Source organism: Stegostoma tigrinum, chromosome 19 (assembly GCF_030684315.1).
Source record: "Stegostoma tigrinum isolate sSteTig4 chromosome 19, sSteTig4.hap1, whole genome shotgun sequence".
Lineage (NCBI taxonomy): Eukaryota > Metazoa > Chordata > Chondrichthyes > Orectolobiformes > Stegostomatidae > Stegostoma > Stegostoma tigrinum.
The window spans coordinates 30,873,261-30,897,651 of NC_081372.1; the positions used below are offsets into that span (position 1 = coordinate 30,873,261).

General features: G+C 39.4%; 1 long non-coding RNA gene across 1 annotated transcript in view; it reads right to left on the reverse strand.

Moving 5' to 3' along the window:
• Window positions 1-766: 766 nt before the first annotated feature.
• The window catches only part of LOC132210725 (uncharacterized), a 37,311-nt gene continuing 13,686 nt past the window's right edge, over window positions 767-24,391 (reverse strand). Inside the window, exons 2-4 of the long non-coding RNA XR_009446905.1 lie at window positions 7,873-8,030; window positions 1,684-2,148; window positions 767-997 (exon numbers count right to left, since the gene is read on the reverse strand). This is a non-coding gene — a long non-coding RNA (uncharacterized LOC132210725). The remainder of the gene's footprint in view (window positions 998-1,683; window positions 2,149-7,872; window positions 8,031-24,391) is intronic.

Below are 24,391 nucleotides of genomic sequence, written 5' to 3' on the forward strand. Positions count from 1 at the left end.
GTCAACTGCCGGAAGATGCGGTCCCTCAAAATGCTGGGATATTTCTCTTCTCCACGCAGGGACGGCATCGGCACTTGTGCCGAAATTTCACACGAAAGCACTGACATTGCACGATTAATTTGACCAACTAAAATCCCTATATATATGTTTTCAAAAAAAACCGACCTGGGTAGCTGTGGCGATGGTGGTGGCGGTGGGAGAGGAAGAAAACGAAAATCACAAGCAGGAAAACTTTCTGAAGCAGTTTAAAGCATCGAAGCCATTTACTTTTCTTTAAGTGTTAAACTACAAGCACTAAATACTACAGAATACTGTGGCATGTCACGAAACCTGGCAAGTTACACATTTTTAATGTTAAGTTCCGTAATGCGAAATGGTCTCATAACACAGTTTGAACAGTAACAATACGTGTTGTATGGTTTGAAACAAGTCGGATTTAACAAGGTTAAATAATATGGTGTAACACACGATACATAAGTACTGAGCAACTCGTTGTAGTAGACTTATTGTCAGTCAAACATATCATTTTCCTATGCTTTCCATAAACAACCTGTTACTCTCTGCTTTCTGAGCCAATTTTTCAGCTTTGGCCATTCCCAGGAATTCCCTCAATAGGTGAAATGTGAGGTCGAGAGAGTTGGGCTTAGAGCTGTATCTTTTTGACCGATCCATGTGCCCGCTGTCTTCCTGATGTTCGCCGGCGCTCTGGCTGTTTAAAAAGATGTAGCCCGGGGTTACCAGAGACAGCTCTTGTCTTTGTGCCATGGTCTTTGGGTCATCAGGAGGTGCTTTGAACAGGTTCCGTTGAAACGGGAGGCGAAGGCTGTGATCCCACGGTTGCAGGTCCAGCCCTGGCTCTGCACTGCTATAGGAGTCAAATCGGTGGGCGTTCATTATCGGATGCGACTCTTTCGCAGGAAGAAAACCGAGCACAATTAGGGATGTTGCCAAGACTAGTTTATTCATCCTGACAAGCTGTCAAGCTAAGTCTTGGATTCTAAAAATACAAACAAGAAACAAAATCTCTCAAGCACAAAGGCATTTTCGTGTGCTCGTCAAAGTTAGATGAGACAAACAGAATTACACAAAAGCACTTTAGTTCCTCCATTAAAGCCATTCTCTAAACAGACTCGCGTCTCTGTTGCGTCTAGCATCGCCCTCAACGCAGATCTGAGAAGGTAATTATTAACAGAAAACTTTTCATCGATTGTCACTGAATGTTATTCGTTTTCTCCAGACTAAACAATTTATATCCTTAGCTATTAGCAAAAGTGCGTTTTTCAAATATTTGAAATTTATTTATATTCTACCATGTTTTATTAATCGCTCAGTTTATCTGTTCTCAAACCGATGGCAAACGATGCCCATGGTAATAATTGATATTTGAGATGGCTGTACAATGTGTCCTTTAACCGAATTCGCTAACGCTGTAAGAAAAGGAAAACCTGCTGGAAACTGTAGAAACATGGTAATCGAAACATTGGAAGTTTCTATGTGAAATGCTTTTGAAAGCAGATTTTAAATTTGCAAATACAGCATGGGGTTTGCTAAAAAATAAGAGATCATCAAAATGTCTGGTACATTGTTTTCATGACGACAAGTATCGCATTTAGCTCAGTAGTTTTCTATGTTTTTGCCAATGTTACTCATTAAACCGTATGTTTGCATTCATGATGAACTTACAGAGCTGACTTCGAGAGTTCTTGAATGTTCTTGACTGTTTCCCCCTTCAATCCAAGTTCTGGAAGGATGTGATTCCAAATGGATAGCAGCAGAGTTGCGACATTTATATAGAAGTAAAATCCTACAACTTTCACAATGTCGTTGAGCTTGTGTCCCAAGTGAAAGTAGTGCGTGCTAGAGCGTAGAAATCAAGACATTCCCTAAGTGACTTTTGCCATTTCTAAATGAGTTTAGCTCACAGTGACGCCAATCAAATAGAGTTCGTGGTTCTTGACGTAAGAACTCGTTTCCCGGTTGTCGAGTTGCAAAATTCAATGTTCTGATTATTTTCATAGCAGTTCCCTGTGGAAGGGATAAATTGGAAGAAGCAGGTTTCTGATCGGACAGTGGCTTCAGGTTGAGTGCTGTCCATGGTCCTGAAAGGGGTCTCGCAGGGTTGTGATCAGCTTGAAGGCCGGCTTTCAGCTGAAAATAGAAAAAGAAACATAAAGCCCTAAATACTGTTGGAAATCTGCACAACATAAATATTGCGTTAGATAGAACACGTTATTAAAGCAGATTAGGCTTCACTTTCTATTCCAAAATCCGACGCATTTGCAAGTTTAGACCCTCCATGCATTAGGACTAAAATGTAATGTTTTTCTCTTCCTCCGTCGCCCCCCAACCTTGCACCTTTTAATCCTCACATGACATTCCAGCAGTCTATGCATTGCTTCAAACACGCTGAATGTAACTAATAAAAGAAAAGGAACCAACAGCTTGGAACAAGCAAATTCTAATTATTTCAACACAATAAGCAGAATTATTAAGGTAAGATAATTTCTCTGTTACAACGTTAGAATTCCCAATCCTAGAAATGACAGGATTTTTGAGTGTCTGAGCACTGGGAGAGTGAATACACACCTCACATGAATCAATAAAAATAAATTCTTTAGGAAAATTGAACTGAGAAAAATTGAATCTAAAGTTAATATTTCATATCCTAACAATGAGGTGATCAGAACGTAAAAGTATATTTAATTCCAAGTGCATTAGAATTGTTTTAAAATGGCCTTAGCAAATGGAAACAATCTCTTCCCCTATACTGTTTTCTTGGGGGTTACCCAAGCTACTGGCCAGGAACAAGTGCAGATGTAATAATTATTATTTCACTTGTCTTTATCCAGTTATGCTAGAACTATGCAACCAGAATATGTGTTCCATATAATTCCAACCAATGATTCCCATTGACTTCAGGTTTGCTCGGGATCTTTGCTTTTATGTCAAGAACAATCCTTCTCACCTCACCTCTTGAGTTCGATTATTGTTAGGCCAAGGCTGTAATTGGGTCCCGGTCCTATTCCATCATTAGACAAAACCCAAACTGAGCATTGGTGAGTGTTATTGGTCTGTAAGTGCCACTCAACAGCACTGTTGATTACACTTCCCATTATTTTGCTGGGAGTGCGTGTAGACTGATGGAGCAGTAATTAGTCGGATTGGATTTGTCTTGCATTTTGTAGACAGGACGTATCTGGGTAGTTTTCCAGTTTACTGGGTAAAAGCAATAGCTTCAATTGTACTGGAATGGATTGGTTAGGGACACAGTTAATTCTTGAGCACAAATCTTTAGTAATGCTGCTGTAATATTGTTAGGACTCATCACTTTTCCTACATTTCACACCATCAGCCATTTATTGGTATTCTATTTCATAGGCACACCCTGATCCACTCCCAACACCATCTCCTGTAGACCCATGGCACCTTCCCTTGCAACTGGAGAAGGTGTAACACCTGCCCATTTACTTCCTCCCTCCTTGGTATCCAAAGGCCCAAGCACACCATACAGGTCCAGCTCTTCACCTGCACTTCATCCAATCTAGTCTAATGCATTCGCTGTTCACAATGTGGTCTCCTTGTCATTGGGGAAACGAAGAGTAGACTGGGTAACTTCTTCACAGAACATTTATGTTCTGACCACAAAAAAGATCCTGAGCTTCCAGTTGCCTACAACTTCAAAATACCCCATGTTCCCTGGCCAACATCTTTTGTCTCAGGCTTGTTCCAGTTCTCCAGCAAAGCTCAGCTCAAGCTGGAAGAATGGAACCTCATTTTCTATTTGGGAATGCTGCAGCTTCCTGGACTTACAATTGAGTTCAATAATTTAGGACTTTAGACTCCTTCTCCCATGTCGCCATAACAACATCAACTCCAGGCCTTGTTATCACATGGTCTGCTATTTCACACCACCCATTAATAGAGGCTTAATTAGAGGCCATTCATTTTCCTAGCCTGACTGTTAGCCAAACTTTGGCAACTGTTCTTTCGACTCTATCTCCACCTATCACTTACTCCATAGCCCCTCCCTCATCTTAACCTCTGCAGAAATCCCAACTTTTACCTAGCTACCATCAGTTTTGAGGAAGGGTCACTAGACACGAAACATTAACTCTGACCTCCCTCCACAAATGCTGCCAGACCTGAGCATTTCCAGAAATTTCTGTTTTTGTTTCTCATTTCCAGCATGCACAGTTCTTTTGGTTATTATTCTGTCTATTGTATGCTGCTTCTGCAGTTTAGCATTCATACAATCTTGTGTAGTAGCTTTGAGTATGCATTTAGCTGCTTCTGGTAAGCTCCCTCCATTCTTAATTGAATCAGGGTTGGCTCCCAGGCTTGACTGTAATATTAAAGTGATAAATATGATGAGCCGTGAAGTTACAGATTATGGTTGAATACAATCCTGCCATTGCTGATGGTCTACAGCATCTCCTTAATACACGGTTTCTTGAACTGTTTGAATCTGTCTGACACAGCACAATGGAGGGTGTCCTCAGAATAAGGGCAGAACTTTGCCTCCTCAAAGACAACGTGTTGATCTCTCCTACCAAATCTGTTATAACTAGATTTATTTGAGAGAGCTGTATTGGTGATAATGAAATCCCTCCCTGTTGTAGGCCCAGTTTAAAATATCCCTTTATATATCCTTTAAGACTCAGCCAACTCTATTGGTATTCATGTTAGCAAGCTAGTCTTGGTATTGAATATTAAGGTATCTCTACATAGAATACATTCTGTTTTTCTGTGCCTTGGTCCTTTTGTGCAAGTGATGTTCAACAAGAAAGAGCACTGATTCAGTAGCTCAAAGACTGGAGTCAGCAGAAGGTTTTCTTGTCAGTGTTTGTCCTGATTCCCTGAGACTTCATAGTTTCCAGATAGAAGTCTGTGAACTCCCTGGGCAACTCCCTTTAATCAATGTACCATAATACTGCCAGCTCTAGGGAGCTGTCTGGCTGGTGGACTAGAATTGCCCGGGGACTGTGATGGAGAAATCTGAGACATTGATTGTGAAGAATGATAGAGTGAGTACTACTATGTGAGGCATTTGCATGATGACTTTGTGGAATAACTATCCTAACTTTGGCACTACTCCCTAGATATTAGTAAGGTCAACTTTGCAGGATCAACTGGAGCCGGGCTTCATTAATCATTATAGCGTTGGGTCATCTATCCAGTTTTTTATTCTAATTTAAGTTTTCTATAGCAGTATGATAAAACCAAATGGGGTGCTAAGCAATTTAGAGGTCTGTAGAAAAGCAGCTAGATTGCTTTTGTTCTAGGAAATTGGTTGAGTGGCAGGCAACGAATGTGGGGGTAATGGGTATGTATTGAACTTGGCAGGATTTGACCAGTGTTGTCCCACAAAAATTTGTGCTAGAGCCTCAATTATTCATATTATTTATTAAGAGTTTGAAAATGGCATAGAAAATCATACATACAAATTTGGCGATGATGAAATGTTAGGTAGCATTGTAGACAGCGGAGAAATTAATTAAAATTACAAAGTGTTTTCATAGGCTGGGTCAAACGGTGACGAATGGAGTTCAATGTAAGCAAACATGAGTTAATCCATTTTGGACAAGAAAGGGTAGGCCAAAGTGATTTCTAGATGGTATGAATTTAAATACTGTGAAAAGAAAATCCAAAGAAACATGGGGGTTCAGATGCATAGCTGTTTAAAATGCCATGAACATGTACCAAAAATAATAAAGAAATTTAATAGAATGATGACCTTCATACCTGGAAGGCTGGAGTTTAAGAATGCAGAAGTTAAATTGCAGTAATACAGAGCTCTGGTTGGACACCACTTGGAATACTGTGAGCAGTACTCTGGGCACCACACCTTAGAATATATTGGCATTGGAGGCAGTAAATGGCGGTGAATGCTGGATCAATTATTATTTTAAATCTGAGATGCATTTTTTTTGTTAAGTAAAGGTATTAAGGGATATGGGCTCAAGATTGGGATATGGAATTAGGCAGCCGATCAGCCATGATCTCATTGAATGCTGAAACAGGCTGAAGGAACTAAACAGTCCATTCGTGTTCCTATGATCCTATGTTGGCACATGTAGGCCAGACTAGGTGAGAACAACAGACTTCCTCCCCTAAAGTTCTGGTGAACCTAATTTCCTAGTGAACCATATTGAATTTTAATGGACACCATTATTAAAAATAGTTTTTGTTAATTCCTGATTTATTCATTAATTGATACTCATTAGATTAAGCACCAGAGTATCAATTACACCTAAAGCCCTTTGTATTTTTGAAGGGTATGAAGAAATAAATTGTCAGAACGCAGATTTCAACAAATTAAGCTGTCACATAATGTGACTTGATAAATTATATAGTAATTTTATCTAAAAAAAATGAAAATGTCAAATGAAATATGAAGAGGAGATATTTAGTCAGTTATTAGAATCTGCTCTAATTAAATATACTGAACTCTTTTTAATAAAATCCTATTACTCTACAACTTGTGCAGACAACAACCTCCCTGCACAATTATATTGTAATTACTATTTGAACTGTCAGTCCTGAAGATTTCATACTGTACTGAAGTAAATGCTTCAGTGAGCTACCACCCCCACAGAGATGGCCATTTGCTCAGAATATCACTCATCAAAAGTTTAACTGAGCAAACAAATCATGAGAAGGGCCATTCAGGTAGTTTAAACAAATTATTTTATTTATTTTCATGAGCTGCTTTGAAGACAATGACTAAAACAGGACAATATTTTACAGGGCTCAACCTCAATGTGTTTTCTTGCAAGTACATGTTTCATAAATTCAAAATATAACATATTTCCATGGACTCCATTATTTTAATACTGACATTTGATAGATGACAATTCTTTATTTTTTTTTTCTGTTGTACACTATTAATAATTCTCTTGCAACATTAAGGAATTCTTCTATTACTGTCAAACCTACTATTACGTTGTCTCAATGTTGATTGTGGCATGGATTCATTCATTAGTTCCTTTTCATGCCTTCTAACTGCAAAGATGTCAGAAATTACAAGACTGGTAATTTAAAGTTGCTTATTCAGTTTAGTTTTCTACTTATGTGACCTACTACACACCAACCGTACTTTGTCTCTCATTGGCTTTTCCATTTTTATAATGTGGATAGTTTTTTTAACCCCCTAAAAGTTAGTAAGTGGGATCATTGAAGTCAAGACCTAAACATCTGAAACATATAGATTCTCCTACCTTTGAACTGATTATTGGGTCATCCGTCCTCCTGCCCTTGTTCACTTGCACTCATGCTCAGTGTACCTCTAGGAGTAAACTGCTCCAAATGTCACTCAAATCAGTACAGGATATTGCTTTCTTGCCTAGTGTACTCAATCAAATTTGGGTTCTTTATTCATCTTTCTTTATCTCAAATGGATCCATTATATAAGATATATCCTTACAGCCAAATCCCTATTTGACTTCCCCTCTATCTCCATCACCTACTCTAGTGCATTGCTCTACAAAGAATAGTCATATCTTAAGATGCTAAACTCTGGAATTTCTTCTCTGAATACCCCCCCAGTTCTATCTCTTTCCCTTCCAAAGATATTCCTTCACACCTACTTTTCGGACAAGATTTTGGTTACCTATCTTAGTGTTTCTGTTAATAATTTATGTTTGATCACGTTTTTGTGGCACATCTTGTATTGTAAAACAATGTTAAAGACTTGATTTAATATAAGTTATTGCTGTTGTTCATAAACGTGGAAAGCGAGAAGAGGGATAGGATTAACAGACAGATGAGTGATAGTTTAAAACACATTGCAATGCAAATTATTGAGGAAGGATGTTCAGTGTCAACTGAAAAGAAAGATAAGTTGTACTGTGCAATTTGCAGGAAAAAAAACACCTGCTTCACTAGTTATAACCATCCTGATGCATTCGCTCTCGCTCGCACTCTCTCTTTGTGCTGATTCCAGGACACCTTCTCTCAAGGCATTGGCCTTATAGAGGCAGTAACCGCCTTCATGTGCTTGCCTGCTTCTTGACATTACATCTTAGTTTGGCCTGCAAGAGAGAAAAGTGGTATGTTACTGCATGATTTGCTGAAAAGTTGAGAAGGTGCCTAAATTTTTTTTGCTCATCTGTGGGATGTGAGCATTGATGGATGGCCCAGATTTATTGTCTATTCCTGGTTGCCTTTGAGAAGGTGGTAGTGAGCTGTCTTCTTGATTCTCTGCTGTCCATTCGGTGACCCATAATGTTGTTAGAATAGGATTACTCGAATTTTAACCCATCAAATCTGAAGAAATGCTGACATATTTCCAATTGAGGATGGTGTGAGGCTTGGAGGGGAGCTTGCAGCAGTTAATATGTATCTGCTGCCCTTGTCTTTCTAAATTACAGGTTCCATATATTTAGGAGGTGCTGTCTAAGGAGCCTTGGTGAATTTATGCAGTGCATCTTGTAGATGGTCCACACTGCTACTCCTGAGTATTGGTGGTGGAGGGAGTGGATGTTTGTGGACATGGTACAATCAAGTGAGCTGAATGGTGTCAAGCCTCTTGAGCATTGGAGCTGCTATCATCAAGCAAATGGGGAGTTTCTATCCCACACCTGACTTGTACCTTGTGGATGGTGTACTGGCTTTGTGGAGATGAGTTATTGCTGCAGGATTCTCACTGTTTCACCTGCTCCTGTTTCAACAGTATTTCTGAAGTCAACAATAAGCTCAGGATATCCATAGCTGGAATTCAGAGATGGTAATGTCATTGACTCTCCTGGGGCAATAGTTTTATTCTTTCTTATTGAAGATTCTCATTGTCTGGCACGTGTGTGGCATGACTGTTATTTGTCAGCCTAAGTTTGGCTTTGTTCAGATCTTGCTGTATTTGAGCTTGGACTGCTTCAGTATCTGATACTTTGCAAATAACACTGAACATTGTGCGCTCATCGGCCAACATCCCCGCTTCTGATCTTACAAGGGAGGGAAAGACATGATGAAGTAGGTGAAGATGGTTGGGCCAAGGACACTACCATGACAGATTCCTGAAGAGATGTGCCAAAGCAGAGATGACTATCTTCCAGCAATCATGACCATATTTCTTTGTGCTAGGGCTACTGCACTGTTGCCCCCGATTTACATTGACTGCAGCTTTTCTAGAATCAAATACAGGTTTGATGTTAAGGGCTTTCACTCTCTCTTCACCTCAAGGGGCGTAGTGTCATTATTGGTAATGTCACTAAATTAATAATCCAGAACCCCAGGCTAATGTTCTGGGAACATAGGTTCAAATTCCACCATAGCAGATGGTGAAATTTGAATTCAATAAGAAACAAGAATAAAAACCTAACAAAACAGCAGCCTGGTAAACCCTGTCAATTGTCATTAAAAATAGCCTGCCTGGTTCAGTAATACCCTTTAGGAAAGAATTCTTTCATCTTTACTGGGTCTGGCCTAAATATGATTGCAAATCTACAACTGTGTGGTTGATGCTCAAATAGTCTCTAAGCATTTAGTGATGGGCAATAAATGCTGACCTAACCAGTGACGACTCTGTCTCATGAACAAATAAAACAAAGTCCTGCCTTTTACAGTTAGTTTGACCCTTTCCCACCTAATTTGTATAAACATCCTATTTCTTGCCCTATCAATTTTTGAAATGCAAAAGCAATTGCACATTAAACTTGTTTCCAATAATGTTCAGTCCTACTTGACTATGACTTGGAGAATCTAATAATGATTGTTCACATGTTGGAATCATTTTAGAGTAATGTATCAGCTTAATTGGTATTTTTGTTTTGCAAGAAAGGGTTTTTTCTCATTAATGGAATTTTGTTCCGTGCTGTGACATTCACACCTAATGTAACAAAGAAACTTGTCTACTGACGGATTAAAAAGTGACATGTTTGGAATTGTTTATCCCCAGATGATTTCCTGTACCCCACTAATGGGCTCTGATTTTGCAGGAGATTGATACCTGGCTTCATGTACTGGGAATAATTAGTACTGTTCTAGCTGTTAAATCACGTCATGCTTTAACTCAAGAAGAAAAAAAGAAAAGCACACAAAATGAAGGAACAATTGAAGCTGCCAAACTTGTCAGTACTCTGTATTCAGGGATTTCTTTTAAATGCCTAGTTAAGTTGTCTTAGATCACAGCAGCGACAGGATACCTGACTACCCATTAAGTTTGCTATATCCATAAAGAACCCACCACTGTTAGAAATGATAGAATTGAACAATACATGATAATTTTATCACAAGGTATGTTCTAGTTAATAACGTTATTGTATAGAACTGACATGACAAATTCACAGTTAAGTTCCAAATTTCTTTGCAAATAAACTGATGTTTGGTGGTATTGTTCACAATGTGTGTACTGATTTGGGCTTCCAGCAATATGTGGGTGGGAGGTGGGCAGGGTGAGAATATTGCTGTTGAGAGCAGTGTGCTTGTGGGTCACCCCTTATTAGCATGGTTGAAACACAACACAGTGTACCTTATTTTTCTTTTTAGTTCTCACTAAACTTCTTTCCTTAAACATTCACATGGCTCCGTGGCTCTCCTTTTAAGTTATCACTCACCTGTCTATTAATCCTGTCCCCCAAATTAATTCAGAGGTGGGGCATCTGGAGTCAATTCCTTAACAGTCTGCATTGAAAGAGTGGTCCTTCTGTTTTTAGGTTTTGTCTCCTTCAGAGAACATTGTTGTAATCATTAATGATCTGAGTGAAAATGCCAAGGCAAATCTCCCCTTCACAACTGTTACTCTACCAGCGCAGCCTCTATCAGTACTATCAACCCTCCCTCTTACTGCTTCCACTGGCTCCTCATCTTTCAATATGACTCCTTTCTGCTTGCATTTAAGCCTCACCCTAATCTTAAATTAGCTTCTATTGCACTTATGATTGCTTCTGCCCATTGCACTCACTTGCTACTTCATCCTGGCCACTATGGTAAACAGGGCAGCGTACATAAAAACCCATATGCACTTCTGCATAAATTAGTTTTTGCTTTCAATGTTGATCGTGCCTCTGGCATTGTTGTCAATGGAACATTTTATTCTTTTAAAGTGGCACAAGTAACAACAGTTGAAAGAGATAGTAAGAACTGTTGGTGCTGGAGCCAGAGATAAGTGTGGAGCTGGAGGATCACAGTGGGCCAGGCAGCATCAGAGGAGCAGAAAAGTTGACGTTGCAGGTTGGGGTCCTTCAGGAAATGAAGAAGGGTCCTGACCCGAAACGTTAACTCTGATTCTGCCTGGCCTGCTGCGCCCCTCCAGCTCCACACTGTTATAAATAGCAACAGTTGAAATGTTCGTTTCAGCAGATGCTAAGTTCTGGCTGTTTTAAAATTACCAGTGACTAAAAATAATACTGGTGACTGTTATCCATGAAGTTTGTGAGGTTTAGGGCTTTTGATGAAGAGTGAAATGTCTTTTTCTGAAGTTCATAAAGTGACAAAACTAGACAGTACAGCCATCATTAGGCTTGCCTTTGCCTAGATTTATCACATCAATTTTACCCTGCAGCTTTCTTCTCCGAATTAGGTGACTTTCGTGGGATTACATTATGTAACATTATCTCTGATGAAGGGTCCAGGCCCGAAACGTCAGCTTTTGTGCTCCTGAGATGCTGCTTGGCCTGCTGTGTTCATCCAGCCTCACATTTTGTTATCTTATATAACATTATCTGTTGCTTTCAGGAGAACATCATGTGATTAATATAAATGAGAATCCCATAGCATTACATGACTATGAATCAAGTTCAATAATCTCTTTAAGGCTTCTTATGGCTCAGTGGTAGTATCCCGACCCCTGGACCAAAACGCCAGTTTCAAGCCTCACCTGTTCCAGAGGTGTTTAATAACATGTCTGAACCGGTTGATTGGAGAAAAATAAAATCTGCTTCATTGAACTGTCACAGTCGTTAATATTTTCCACCAGGTGGCATTGCACCAATGTTATTTGTAACAGTGTGGCAGATATCCTTATAAAGTAGGGAAGTTAAGTATTTTGTACCTTCTCTCTGGCCTTCATTTCTGTCCCATCTGCAAAAATAATTTATATGCCTCTTTGACAAGTTTCTTTTTTAATTCTAAGTGACAATGCTTAATCATTCTCTTGCAGCATTTCAGTCCTTTGAACTATGCTGAATTGTATCCTCAATGCACAACCAAAAACAATCCACAGGGCCCTGCTGAACTCTCTCTGCTTTCAATGTCTATGCAAAAGAAACTTCACACCTAGGTTCAGACTTCTCGATACTACAGCCAATAGGTCTGGGTCCATTCTTCTCTCTTGGCAACTTCTTAAAATTGATGAAAATCAACTTGTGTGTCCTAAGGCTTAAAGGAAAGCATTCACCCTCACCCTTCTCTAGCCTAATATCTCTCTCGGGTAAATAAATGTACTGATACAAATGATAGTCATGGTATTAACAATTAATTTTAGATTGAATAAGAAATGTAGGCACTTTTTTGTGAATACTGTTCCTGAAATGAAACATGGTTTATGCATGTGGACCTGAACTTATTGCTGTGAGTGAAACATGAACACCAACTAGGAGATCTGACTGGTCCAAGCATGAGGCCTTTGGGCTCCCCACTTCTTTTTGGATGAGTACCTGGCACATGAAATCTCCAAAATCATCTCGTGGTTTTTGGGCTGCTTGCTTAATTTGTATTAGCCAAAAGTTAATTCTTAGGAGATGTGGATTGAACAACAACAGAAGGGGTGTGATTGAGAAGAGTAGTATGAAGTTATGAAGTAGTCTTAATGAAAAATACCTTCTGACAGATACAGAGCAGCATGGGTCTGGCTCCTATTGTGCTCATCACCATCCAATTTCTCGTGGAAGACCTAAAACAAACATTAGCCCCTTCATATATATATATAATTAAGGCACCTAATTTTACGTAACTGCCAGGGATATTTGTAAAGTGACCCATCTAACATTGATGTACAAATCTTTAAGTTGTGTTCTAGGCATGGGACCTTGGTATTTGAAGTTGTCTGCCATTGCATTTGTCTAATATGTGTACAATTGGAAAAACAATATCTAACTTTTGTTATGGATGTTAGAGTACGTGGCCTTGTTCAATGAGGAGTGATGGGGTCTCTGTGGACCTTTTTAAAATAGTGAACAAGCTTTGATTCAGTGGACCATCTCCCAGCTATAATAGCTCCCATTTTCACCAGTATATGAAAGGCAGCATGTAAAGTGTACAAGTGTGACTTGAAAATTAGCTGGGCCATTTAATTTCAGTGCCAGGGACAAGCAGATCACATTTTCATAGACGAATTATCTCAATGTAATTTAGTGTGTTCCACTACTTTACAGTGGAGAAATAAATGATTTTGGAGCATGATAAAGAATGTGGAACTGTCAAGTCATTTAAACACCCTGTCCTTTAAAATTATCTGTTTTCACTCAGGAAAAGGAGAATATTGTAGAGGAGAAGACTGAGTTATGGGTTATTAGAATTGAAAGGATTGAGGTTAGTAAGGAGGAGGTGTTATCAATTCTGGAAGGTGTGAAGGTAGATAAATCCCCTGGGCGGGATGGGATTTTTCTGAGGATTCTCTAGGAAGCTAGGGAGGAGATGGCGGAGCCTTTGGCCTTGACCTTTGAGCCATCATTGTCTACATGTTTAGTACCAGAGGACTGGAGGCTTGCAAATGTTGTTGTGCCCTTGTTCAAGAAGGGCAGTAGAGATGACCAAGGTAATTATAGACAGGTGAGCCTTACGTCTGTTGTAGGAAAAGTTTTGGAAAGAATTATAAGGGATAGGAATTATAATCATGTAGCAAGCAAAAATTTGATTGGGGATAGCCAACATGGATTCGTCAAGGGCAGGTCGTGTCTCACAAACCTCATTGAGTTTTTTTTGAGAAGGTGACCAAGCATGTGGATGAGGGAAGGGCAGTTGACATGGTGTACATGGACTTCAATAAAGCCTTTGATAAGGTTCCACATGGTAGGCTGTTGGAGAAAATGTTGAGGCATGAGATCGAGGGAGATTTAGCAGTCTGGATTAGAAACTAGCTTTCTATAAGAAAGCAACGAGTGGTGGTTGATGGAAAATATTCAGCCTGGAATCCGGTTTCTAGTGGTGTGCCTCATGGATGTGTTTTGGGACCACTGCTGTTTGCCATTTTTATAAATGACTTGGACGCAGGCATAGGTGCATGGGTTAGTAAGTTTGCAGATGACACTAAAGTCGGTGGAGTGGTGGACAGTGTGGAAGAATGTTGCAGGTTGCGTGGAGACTTGGATAAACTGCAGAATTGGGCTGAAAGGTGGTAAATGGAGTTCAATGCAGATAAATGTGAGGTAATTCACTTTGGGAAGAATAACAGGAAGGCAGAATACTGGGTCAATGGAATGATTCTGCCAGTGTAGTTAACTCAGCCACATTAGGGGCATTTAAACAGTCCTTGGATAAGCATATGGATGATGATGGGATAGTGTAGGGGGATGGACTTAGTTTAATTCACAGGTCGGCGCAACATCGAGGGCTGAAGGGCCTGTTCTGCACTGTAGCATTCTATGTTCTTTGTTCTAACTGCATGCCTCCTCATTTAGAATAAAAACTTCTTGTATCACTTTTAGTAGATATTTGTTTACATAGCCCTAACAGTTATCATTATTACTGCTTGGTTGCTTTCCACAATTATTTCATTGGAGGCATTTTTTAAAAAAAATTCACTCATGCGACATGGCTGGCTGGCCGCATTTATTGTCAATCCCTAGTTGCCTTTCAGGTGGTGATGGTGAGCTGCTTTCTTTAACCATTGTGCCAAGGTTGGTCCACAATCCCTTATGAAGGGATTTCCAGGGTTTTGACCCAGTGTCAGTGAAGGAACAGCAATATATTTCCAAGTTAGGATGGTAAGTGGGTTGGAGGGGAACTTGCAGGTGGTGGTGTTCCCAAGTATCTGTTGCTCCGTCCTTCTAGATGGAAAAGGTAATGAGTTTGGGAGGTGCTGACTAAGGATATGTGGTGAATTTCTGCAGAGCATCCTGTAGTTAGTACACACTGCTACTAAAGAGTGGTGGTGGTGGAGGGAGTGCATGCTAGTGAATCTGGTGCTACTTAAATGGGTTCCTTTGTCCTAGATATTGTCAAGCTTCTTGAGTATTGTTGGAGCCGAATGCGTCTAAGCAAATGCGGAGTATTTCATCACACTCCTGACTTGCACTTTGTAGATGATGGACAGGTTTTGGGTAGTCAGGAGGTGAGTTACTTGCTGTAGTATTCTTAGCCTCTGACCTGCTCTTGTAGTCACTGTTTATGTGGTGAGTCCAGTTTTGTAATGGTCAATGGTAACTATAAGGATGTTGCTAGTGGGGGATTCAGTGGTGGTAACGCCATCGAATGTCAAGGAGTGGTGATTAGATTGTCTCTTATTGAAGATGGTAATTTCTTGGCATTTGTGTGATATGAATGTTATTTCCCATTTGCCAACCGAAGCCTGGATGTTGTCCAGATCGTGTTGCATTTAAACAGGGACTGTGAATTGTGCTGAAAATTGTGTAATCATCAGCGAACATCCCCACTTCTGACCTTATGATGGAGGGAAGGTCATTGAAGCAGTTTAAGATGGTTGGACTTAAGACAAAGGTCTCAGCCTATGGAACTCCTGCAGAGGTCCTGGAGCTGACTTCCAATAATCATGATCATTTTCCAATATGCCAGGTATGACTCCACCTTGCAGAACTTTGCCCCTGATACCCATTGATTCCAGTTTTTCTAGGGCTCTTTGATACCACACATGGCTGATAATGATACCAAGGGCCGTTACTTTCACCTCACCCCTGGAATTCAGTTCTTTTGTCCACATTTGAAACAAGGCTGTAATGAGATCAGGAGATGAATGGCCCTGGTGGAACCCAAACTGGGTGTCACTGAGCAGGTTACTGCTGAGCAGGTGATGCTTAATTGACACCTTCCATGACTTTACTGATGGTCAAGAGTAGACTGGGTGGTAATTAGCCAGGTTGGATCTGTCCTTTTTTAGCATACGTGAAACACCTGGACAATTTTCCACATTGTTGGGTAGATGCCAGTGTTACAACTATACTGGAACTGCTTGGTCAGGGGAGTGGCAAGTTTTGGACCACATGTTTTCAGTACTATAACCAGAATATTGTCAGTGCCCATAGCCTTTGCATTATACAATGCCTCCAACTGTTTCTTGATATTGTGGCATGAATTAGCTGGATGCTATGATTCTGGTGACCACTTGAGGAGGCAAAGATGAATCATCTACTTGACATTTTTGGCTGAAAATTGCTGTGAATGTTTCAACCTATCTTTTGCACTTTTTCTCTTCTATTACTGGGGATTTTTGTGGAGTTTCCTCCTCCATTGAGTTGTTTAATTGTTCATCACTGTTCCTGACAAAATGTAGTAAAACACCGGACCCTAGATCTGATCCATTGTTTGTGGGATCAGGTATGTCCTTTAGGACCAGATCAGCTAACTCAGTGATTCTGCTGCTATGCCACTCTTGATGGTGGGCATTTAAAGCTCCCATGAAGAACACATTTTGAGCCCTGTTACCCTTATCAGCTGAGGGAAATGGTACATGTTAAGCAGCAGAAGGTTTACTTGCCCATTTTTAACCTGAAGCCATGACACTCCATGGTGTCTGAAGTCAATGTTAAGGACTCCCAGGGCAACCCCAACATGATTGCATGCCACTGTGCCAACACCACTTCTGGATCTATTCTGCCAGTAGGGCAGGGCATATCTAGGGATGTTGATGGTAGTGATAATGGGAACTGCAGATGCTGGAGAATCCAAGATAATAAAATGTGAGGCTGGATGAACACAGGCCCAGCAGCATCTCAGGAGCACAAAAGCTGACGTTTCGGGCCTAGACCCTTCATCAGAGAGGGGGATGGGGTGAGGGTTCTGGAATAAATAGGGAGAGGGGGGAGGCGGACTGAAGATGGAGAGAAAAGAAGATAAGTGGAGAGGAGAGTATAGGTAGGGAGGAGATAGGTCAGTCCAGGGAAGATGGACAGGTCAAGGAAGTGGGATGAGGTTAGTACGCAGGAGATGGGGTGCGGCTTGGGGTGGGAGGAAGGGATGGGTGAGAGGAGGAACAGGTTAGGGAGGCAGAGACAGGCTGGACTGGTTTTGGGATGCAGTGGGTGGATGGGAAGAGCTGGGCTGGTTGTGTGGTGCAGTGGGGGGAGGGGATGAACTGGGTGTTCTAGCCTCCGCTTGGTTCGCAATAAACAACTACACTTCCCAGTCGCGAACCATTTCCACTCCCCCTTCCCATTCTTTAGATGACATGTCCATCATGGGCCTCCTGCAGTGCCACAATGATGCCACCCGAAGGTTGCAGGAACAGCAACTCATATTCCGCTTGGGAACCCTGCAGCCCAATGGTATCAATGTGGACTTCACTAGCTTTAAAATCTCCCCTTCCCCCACTGCATCCCGAAACCAGTCCAGTTCATCCCTCCCCCCACTGCACCACACAAGAGAGATGCTGCTGGGCCTACTGTGTTCATCCAGCCTCACATTTTATTATGTTGATGGTAGTGTCTGCCTGTCTGTCAGGTACAATTCCATGAACATGATTATATCAGTCTGATGCTGACTAGTCTGTAAGACCGCTCTCCCAATTTTGTCACTAGCACACCCCGCCCCGCCCCGCCATTGTTGTAAGGAGGACTTTGTGGCATTGACAGTACTGGCTCTGCTAATGGTTTTCTGCGGCATTATTTAAATGTTTTACTTTTATCAGCAGCTGTAACTTTGGAATTCGCTTTATTTAGGCAATCATGTTAACGAATCGTTTTTTAATGTTGTCATTCAGAATAATTAATTGTTTATTTCAGTTACGATGTGTACTAATATTTCCAGCAAATTTAAGAGTGGATAGCTGTCTTTCATTTTCAGAAATAAAGTCACTCTCCAGATATTGTTTGTTTGTTTTTTGAGCCTGTGGTTTGGTTTGACATTTATTCTCTGACTTTATGGCAATTCAAATAAATCTGTGGTATATAATGAAATGTATTAATTAGCTTAAACTGGAGCCCTGTATTTGAATGCCTAATCTGCTTATAACACTGCAATGTGGTGGAAGTATTGCATTGCATGAAATGCAACACCAGGTAGTCCATCCGGTTTCATTTCTTTTGAGACTTTATTGCAATTGCAGTTGGTGTGCAGTGATTATTTTATGAGCAAAAATTGAACAGGTTGGGATTCTACTCATTTGCATTTTAAAAAATGAGAGGCGATTTCATTCAGGCATGTAGGATTCTTAAGGGGCTTGACATGGTACATGCTGAGAGGATGATTGCCCTCATTACAAAGAAATATATTTAAGAAGCATGGACACATGAAATTTCTTTAGAGGGCCAGTTAATACAATTTTTAACAATTATATTTTACAACCTAAAACAGCTTTGTTGAAAATTTGAAACAATATTAAATAACCCTTACCAAGAACCACACTTTGGTAAATGTGCCAAATATTAAAAGATGCCAGGTGTTGTTGTTGGGGAAGTACCACAGAACCTTCACAGTATAGCCTCCAATACAAGTATACCCTTCCTAAATCATGGAGACCAAGACTGTGCACACTATTCCATGTCTGGTTTCACCAAAACTTTGTACAATTGTAGTAAGCCTTTGATATTCTTGAACTTCAGTGCCCTTGCATTAAAAGTCAATGTATCCTTTGTCTTTCTAATTTCATAGCCCTCTTCCCTTTTCTTGTACAAGTACCTCCAAATCCCTCTAATCATCAACATTTAAAAGTTTTATCTTTTTAAAGAAAAATTCTACTTTTTATAATTGTTGCAAACATAATGAATGCTCCACCACAATACTCCATCTGCCACATTGTTGCTCACACATTTAATCAAATGCCTTTGCAGTTTTATTGCATCCTGCCCACATTTAGTATTACCGCCTAGCTTTGTCTCATTGACAATATTATACTTTCTGCTTCTCTTACTCATTGATATTGTTATGGTTGTGGTTAATTGAGACCCACGATCCTTCTAGTGTGCCATTAATGTAGCCTGCCAACTTGAAAATTCCCTTATGATCCATACTCTTGCTGACTGTTACAAAACTGATTTATTTTCTTGTATTTCCTGTGCAGCATGTAACATCATGTAATTACTGCTTTGGTGCTATCTTGTTTCCCCCAAAATAAATATCTTTTTGGCCTTTTTTTTTAAAAAAATGAAGGTGACAAAGTAAGTAATAAGGATCACTGAGCTAATGGGAACTGCAGATGCTGGAGAATCCGAGATAACAAAGTGTGAAGCTGGATGAACACAGCAGGCCAAGCAGCATTTTAGGAGCACAAAAGCTGACGTTTTGGGCCTAGACCCTTCATCAGAATCACTGACACCACTTTGTTCCATAAGCAGATGTCAAAGATATATCACCATATATACCCTATTATCAATGCAGTAATCTGGAGAATAAAAACTTTCTAGGAACAGAAAACAGAACTAGAAACAAAACAAACCTTCATATGCATAAGGAAAAAGGGACAATCATTATTCTGATATTGGGAATAGTTGTCTGTCACAATTCGCTAGAAGGGTTGAAATGGTTGATTGGCTTAGTGTAAATTATGAGAGCCTAGAAATGAGGTATATCAACAAGCACTGAGGTGCAGCAATCTCTGAAAGGTGGCTGACCCTTTCAGATGGAAGATGTACTGGATGAATGAAGAAAACCCAGGAAAGAGTTCTCTAAGACTTCAGCTAGAGAACCGAATGTTGCTTTCACAAATTCGGTGAAACTAACTTGCTCTGTGCCAACCATCTGTTTGTCTTCAATGAACCATGTTCAACTGTCACAGATCATTTACTTTTTGTCTAATTAACTAATGTATCATATCAAAACTGTGGCCTCTTAAATTTAGTACACTGCAATCTTCTTATGGCTGACTTGTCTATATTGACCTACCATGGGCCCAAACCTCCAAAATGTACCCATGCAATCAATTAAACCTTAACCTGCATATTAACTTTTTTTGTATGGTAACTTCATCAAATGTCATTTGGAAATTCAGATACACTATATCTACCGGTTCCCTTTTATCTACCCTGCTAGTTTCATTCACCAAAAATGCTAATAAATTTATCAAACGTGCAGCCCTGTTGATCTTGTTCTTTTATGACTTTTGAAATGTACTATAAAAACTTTCTTAATAGGTTCCTATATATTAGTGATGACAGGTTATCTGGCCTACAGTTTGTACTATTCCCTTAATCTCCTTTATCGAAAGGTTGAGATGTAGTTTTCTATTTTATGACACTACTTGATAAGTCGATAGCTGAGTTTGTGAGAATGTATTGGGAACAGGCATGTATGAGTGTCTGTGTTTGGCGAGTTCTCTTTTACTAATTGAAGACACTGAGCTATTTGTTCCTTTTTCTATTTAATAGATGTGCTATTATATATATCATCCCCAGGGACACTCATTTTCTTTTTCACAATTAGCTTCAGCTTCAATGAGAACTACATTGCACTGGTTTGCAACGCTTGCAATGTTTTGCTCAAAGACCTCAAACATGATTTGATCATTTTTATGTTCATCTGTTCAACAATATTTCAGTGGCATAGGTCTTACTGTATTAAATAACAAAAGAACTGCAGATGCTGTAAATCAGGAATAAAAACAAAGTTGCTGGAAATTCTCAGCAGGTCAGGCAGCATCTGTGGAGGAGAAAACAGTTAACATTTCAGGTCCGGTGACCCTTCCTCAGAACTAAAGTCTCACTGTATTGTTTGACTTCTATCTGTAGAAAATTTACTTGTATCATGAAGCATTATTCCTGGAACAAATCCTGATTTACCAACAAACCATGTAATGTCTGACTGAATCATCACAGCTGGTTGTGTAGATTGCCATCTGATGAAATTGCCTCATTAGTTCCAGGGAATCTAATGCTGACGTGCTAGCTGAGGTAATTGGCATTGCACTGTAGTTGGAAATAATTGTGCAAAAGCTTTTTCTAGTCATATAATTTAAGGAATTATCACCAGTTCTCTTTTTCTGTGAGTAGCACAATTGCTCCTTGTACCTATCTGAATCTGGCCAAACTGGAGAGACTTAGATAATTCACTTTGCAAGTCTCTGTCGAAGTTGATGCTAAAGCAATATTTCTTAGGGTTGAGAGAGGTGACCTGATAGAAGTTTAGGAAGAGGTATAGAGAGAGTTGATGCTAGTTGTCTTTTCCCCAAGGTGGAGAATTTTAAGACAAGGGAGCACATTTTTAAGGTCAGAATAGAGAGATTTTAAAAAAAGACATAACGCAAATATTTTACACAGATGATGGTTCACATGTAGTATGAACTTCCTGATGAATTGGTGAATGCAGGTGCAATTACAGCACTTAACATACATTTGGATGGATATATGAATAGCATAGGTTTGGAAGGATAAAGGCCAGGAACAGGCAAGTGAGACCACTTTCGTTTGGGACTATGTTTGGCATGGACTGGTTGGACCAAAGGGCCTGTTTCTGTGCTGTATGACTCTAAGTTTTTTTTTCTTCTATTGAAGATGGAGATGTGAAGAATTGCTTTTCTCTCGGTTTTTGGAACTCTCTTCCTCGGAGAGCAGAGAAGGTGGAGTCATGGATTATTTTTAACGCAGTGTTCATAGATTCCTGACTAACAAGGGAGTTAGAGATTATCAGTATGGGTCGGAATGAGGAGTTCAGGCCACAATTATATCAGCCATGATCCTATTGAAAGGTGGAGCAGCTTTAAGAGAGTTAAATGGACTACTCCTCCTCCTAATTCATATGATTGTATTTGAAAAAATATCGATAGGTAATATTATTTTTGTACTGGGGGCAATATCCTAATTATAACATAGCAAAGGTTACCCAATATTGCACCAGGATTTGCTGTAAAGAAATTCAAAATGGTGAACTTTGCTGGTATGTTAATGTTTCATGACTATTAATACCTAAAGAAACAATGATACCCACAGCCCTCAACTAGACATCCCTGAGAACACTGGAGACATTTGATCATGCAGCCTGCAGACTTGCTATTTTTATCCAGGTTAGGTATTTCCCATAGGTTTTCTAAATAGGCCCTGGGGTTAGTTGGAAAAAAGGTGTTTGTTTTCATTGAAAATATCTCTAGTTGACTTTTCTTTTTAGTGAGAGGTATCAGGTTATCACAGGCTCAAAACCTATAACATAAGTTTTTTTTCATAACTTTTAATTAGCTGTGATGTTGATAGCTACCACACTTGCAACAACTATGAAACAGTTTATTCAAAGTTTTTGAATCAGGTTCACGTGTTCCAATTTGTAACATAAAACCTAAAGAAATCCAAATAAATTGTCTATTATTTCATATATTTATATACATATGTGCATGTAAAATTCATTCATTTGCAGTTTCCAAATTATGTCTGGCCTGTATTAATAGGTGTTTGTAGATGTTCCTAAGTTTAGTCAGTAGTGACATTTCAGATCAGTAAGATCTGTTGCAGAAGCTGCCATACGGATGTTAATCCACGAATTCAGGCATAACCTTTTTAATAATGGATATTTATTATTAGATAGCAGAGATGACAGCCTATAGGCTGGCTGAGAATTAGCGCCTGAACTTGTTAATAGCCAGCTCATCAAGTTAATTTGTGTGTTCCATGGAAACAGGCTATTCAATCCAAGTAGTGTCTGCCCCTGTTTCTGCTTGACAAGAACTTGCACCTAAGCTACACTGTCTAATGCTATTAGTAAGTGCTTCTATTCTTTTATCCCTCACATGCTTAAATAACCTCCCTTTAGATATGTTTATGCTTTTTCCTTAAATCTCCCTGATTTCCATGTTGTTACTACTCTTTGGATAAACCCCCATTTGGATTTGTTAGTGACTTGCTCAAATTTATGACTTCTAGGTTTGAATAGTCCATTGGTAGAAACATTTTCTCTGTTCATCTGCTATTAAACTCTGTTGATGGTCTCAGTCAGATCATCTATCAGCCATCTCTTCTCTAGACAGCAGAGTCCCAATCTATTACACCTTTCATCTGAAGTGTATCTTCTCAGTTTGGAATCATCCTTGTGAATTTTTATTGCACCTCCATGAATACATCTGAATCCATTAAATAAAATGGAAACCTAAACTATGCAAATAGTCCAAGTGGGCAAAAGATCAGGGCAAAGAGCTGATGGAGTGTGAAAATGATGATAATTTTCTTTTATTAAGAGATGTAGATCTGGAGTGAACAGTGTTGAAATGGAGGATAGAACATGCTTGGAAAGATGCAAGGCTCTTTCTGGTGTATGATTAAATACATTCTTCCAGCTACAGAATGACAATTTCATACAGGAAGTGTGCACAAAGATATGTTTTGCTGGAGACTGAAATATTCTTCATTCTGAATTAAAACCTGAATATATGGAAATTAATTAAAAGGCAAATAGAAGTTCCTGTACAAGTATTCTAATAGGCACAAAAAGATCTGAATTGCCTGTGTTTTTGTCTGGAGGACAATCCCACAATTAGTTGTATGTTTCCCACCAGACTGTCTGCCCAGGATTTGTGGTAAATTGAACCCTTAATCTTTTCTGAGATGGTTTTTGAAGTTCACTGTCAGGTGCAGTTGAATATTAAGCCACACAACTTCACATAATTTCAGTACTGGAAACATTAGCAGTTGGAACCAAAAATTAAAGCTGACAAACTATTACATGAGATAACATGATGTGAAGCTGGATGAACACAGCAGGCCAAGCAGCATCGGAGGAGCAGAAAAGCTTGATCTTTCTTCAGAAAACTATTACATGAATCAGTTTTATTTTGCAATATTTGCATCAAAGTTCTCTACACTAAATATAAAGGGGAAAGATTGTAATTTCCATGCTCTGTAACAAACATTCTGGCTTTCTAAACATGATCTAATTGTGCTGCTTTTTGGAAGACCAGATCCACACATTTGCACTTTAATTATTGTACGTGTTTTATAGAATGCATCACACTTTAAAATATGGCAAACAATCTGTGCTTTTCTGATGTGCTCAAAATTTCTGAAGTCAATTAAAGATATTAGCGTTTTACTGAGATCATAACTTGCAAGACTATTCCCAAATCTTAAGTGGCCTTGCTGTTAATGAATTGTTTCCGTAACAATGTATAATAAGTTTACACTTTATACTGTAGCTCACAGTGAGCAGCACCGTATGGATACTTCCTTTTTTGTTAAAGTGAGAAGCAGGATCCACATTTTAAATATTGAACAAAAAAAATGTGGATGCTGAAGATCTGAAATAAAAACAGAAACTGCTGAAAAACTCAGCAGATGCTGCCCAATCTACTAAGCTTCTCCGACAATTTTGTCCATTTTTAAAAAATGTTTTGCTTATATCAGCAGCTGTAACTTTGGATTTCCTCTTGTTTAAA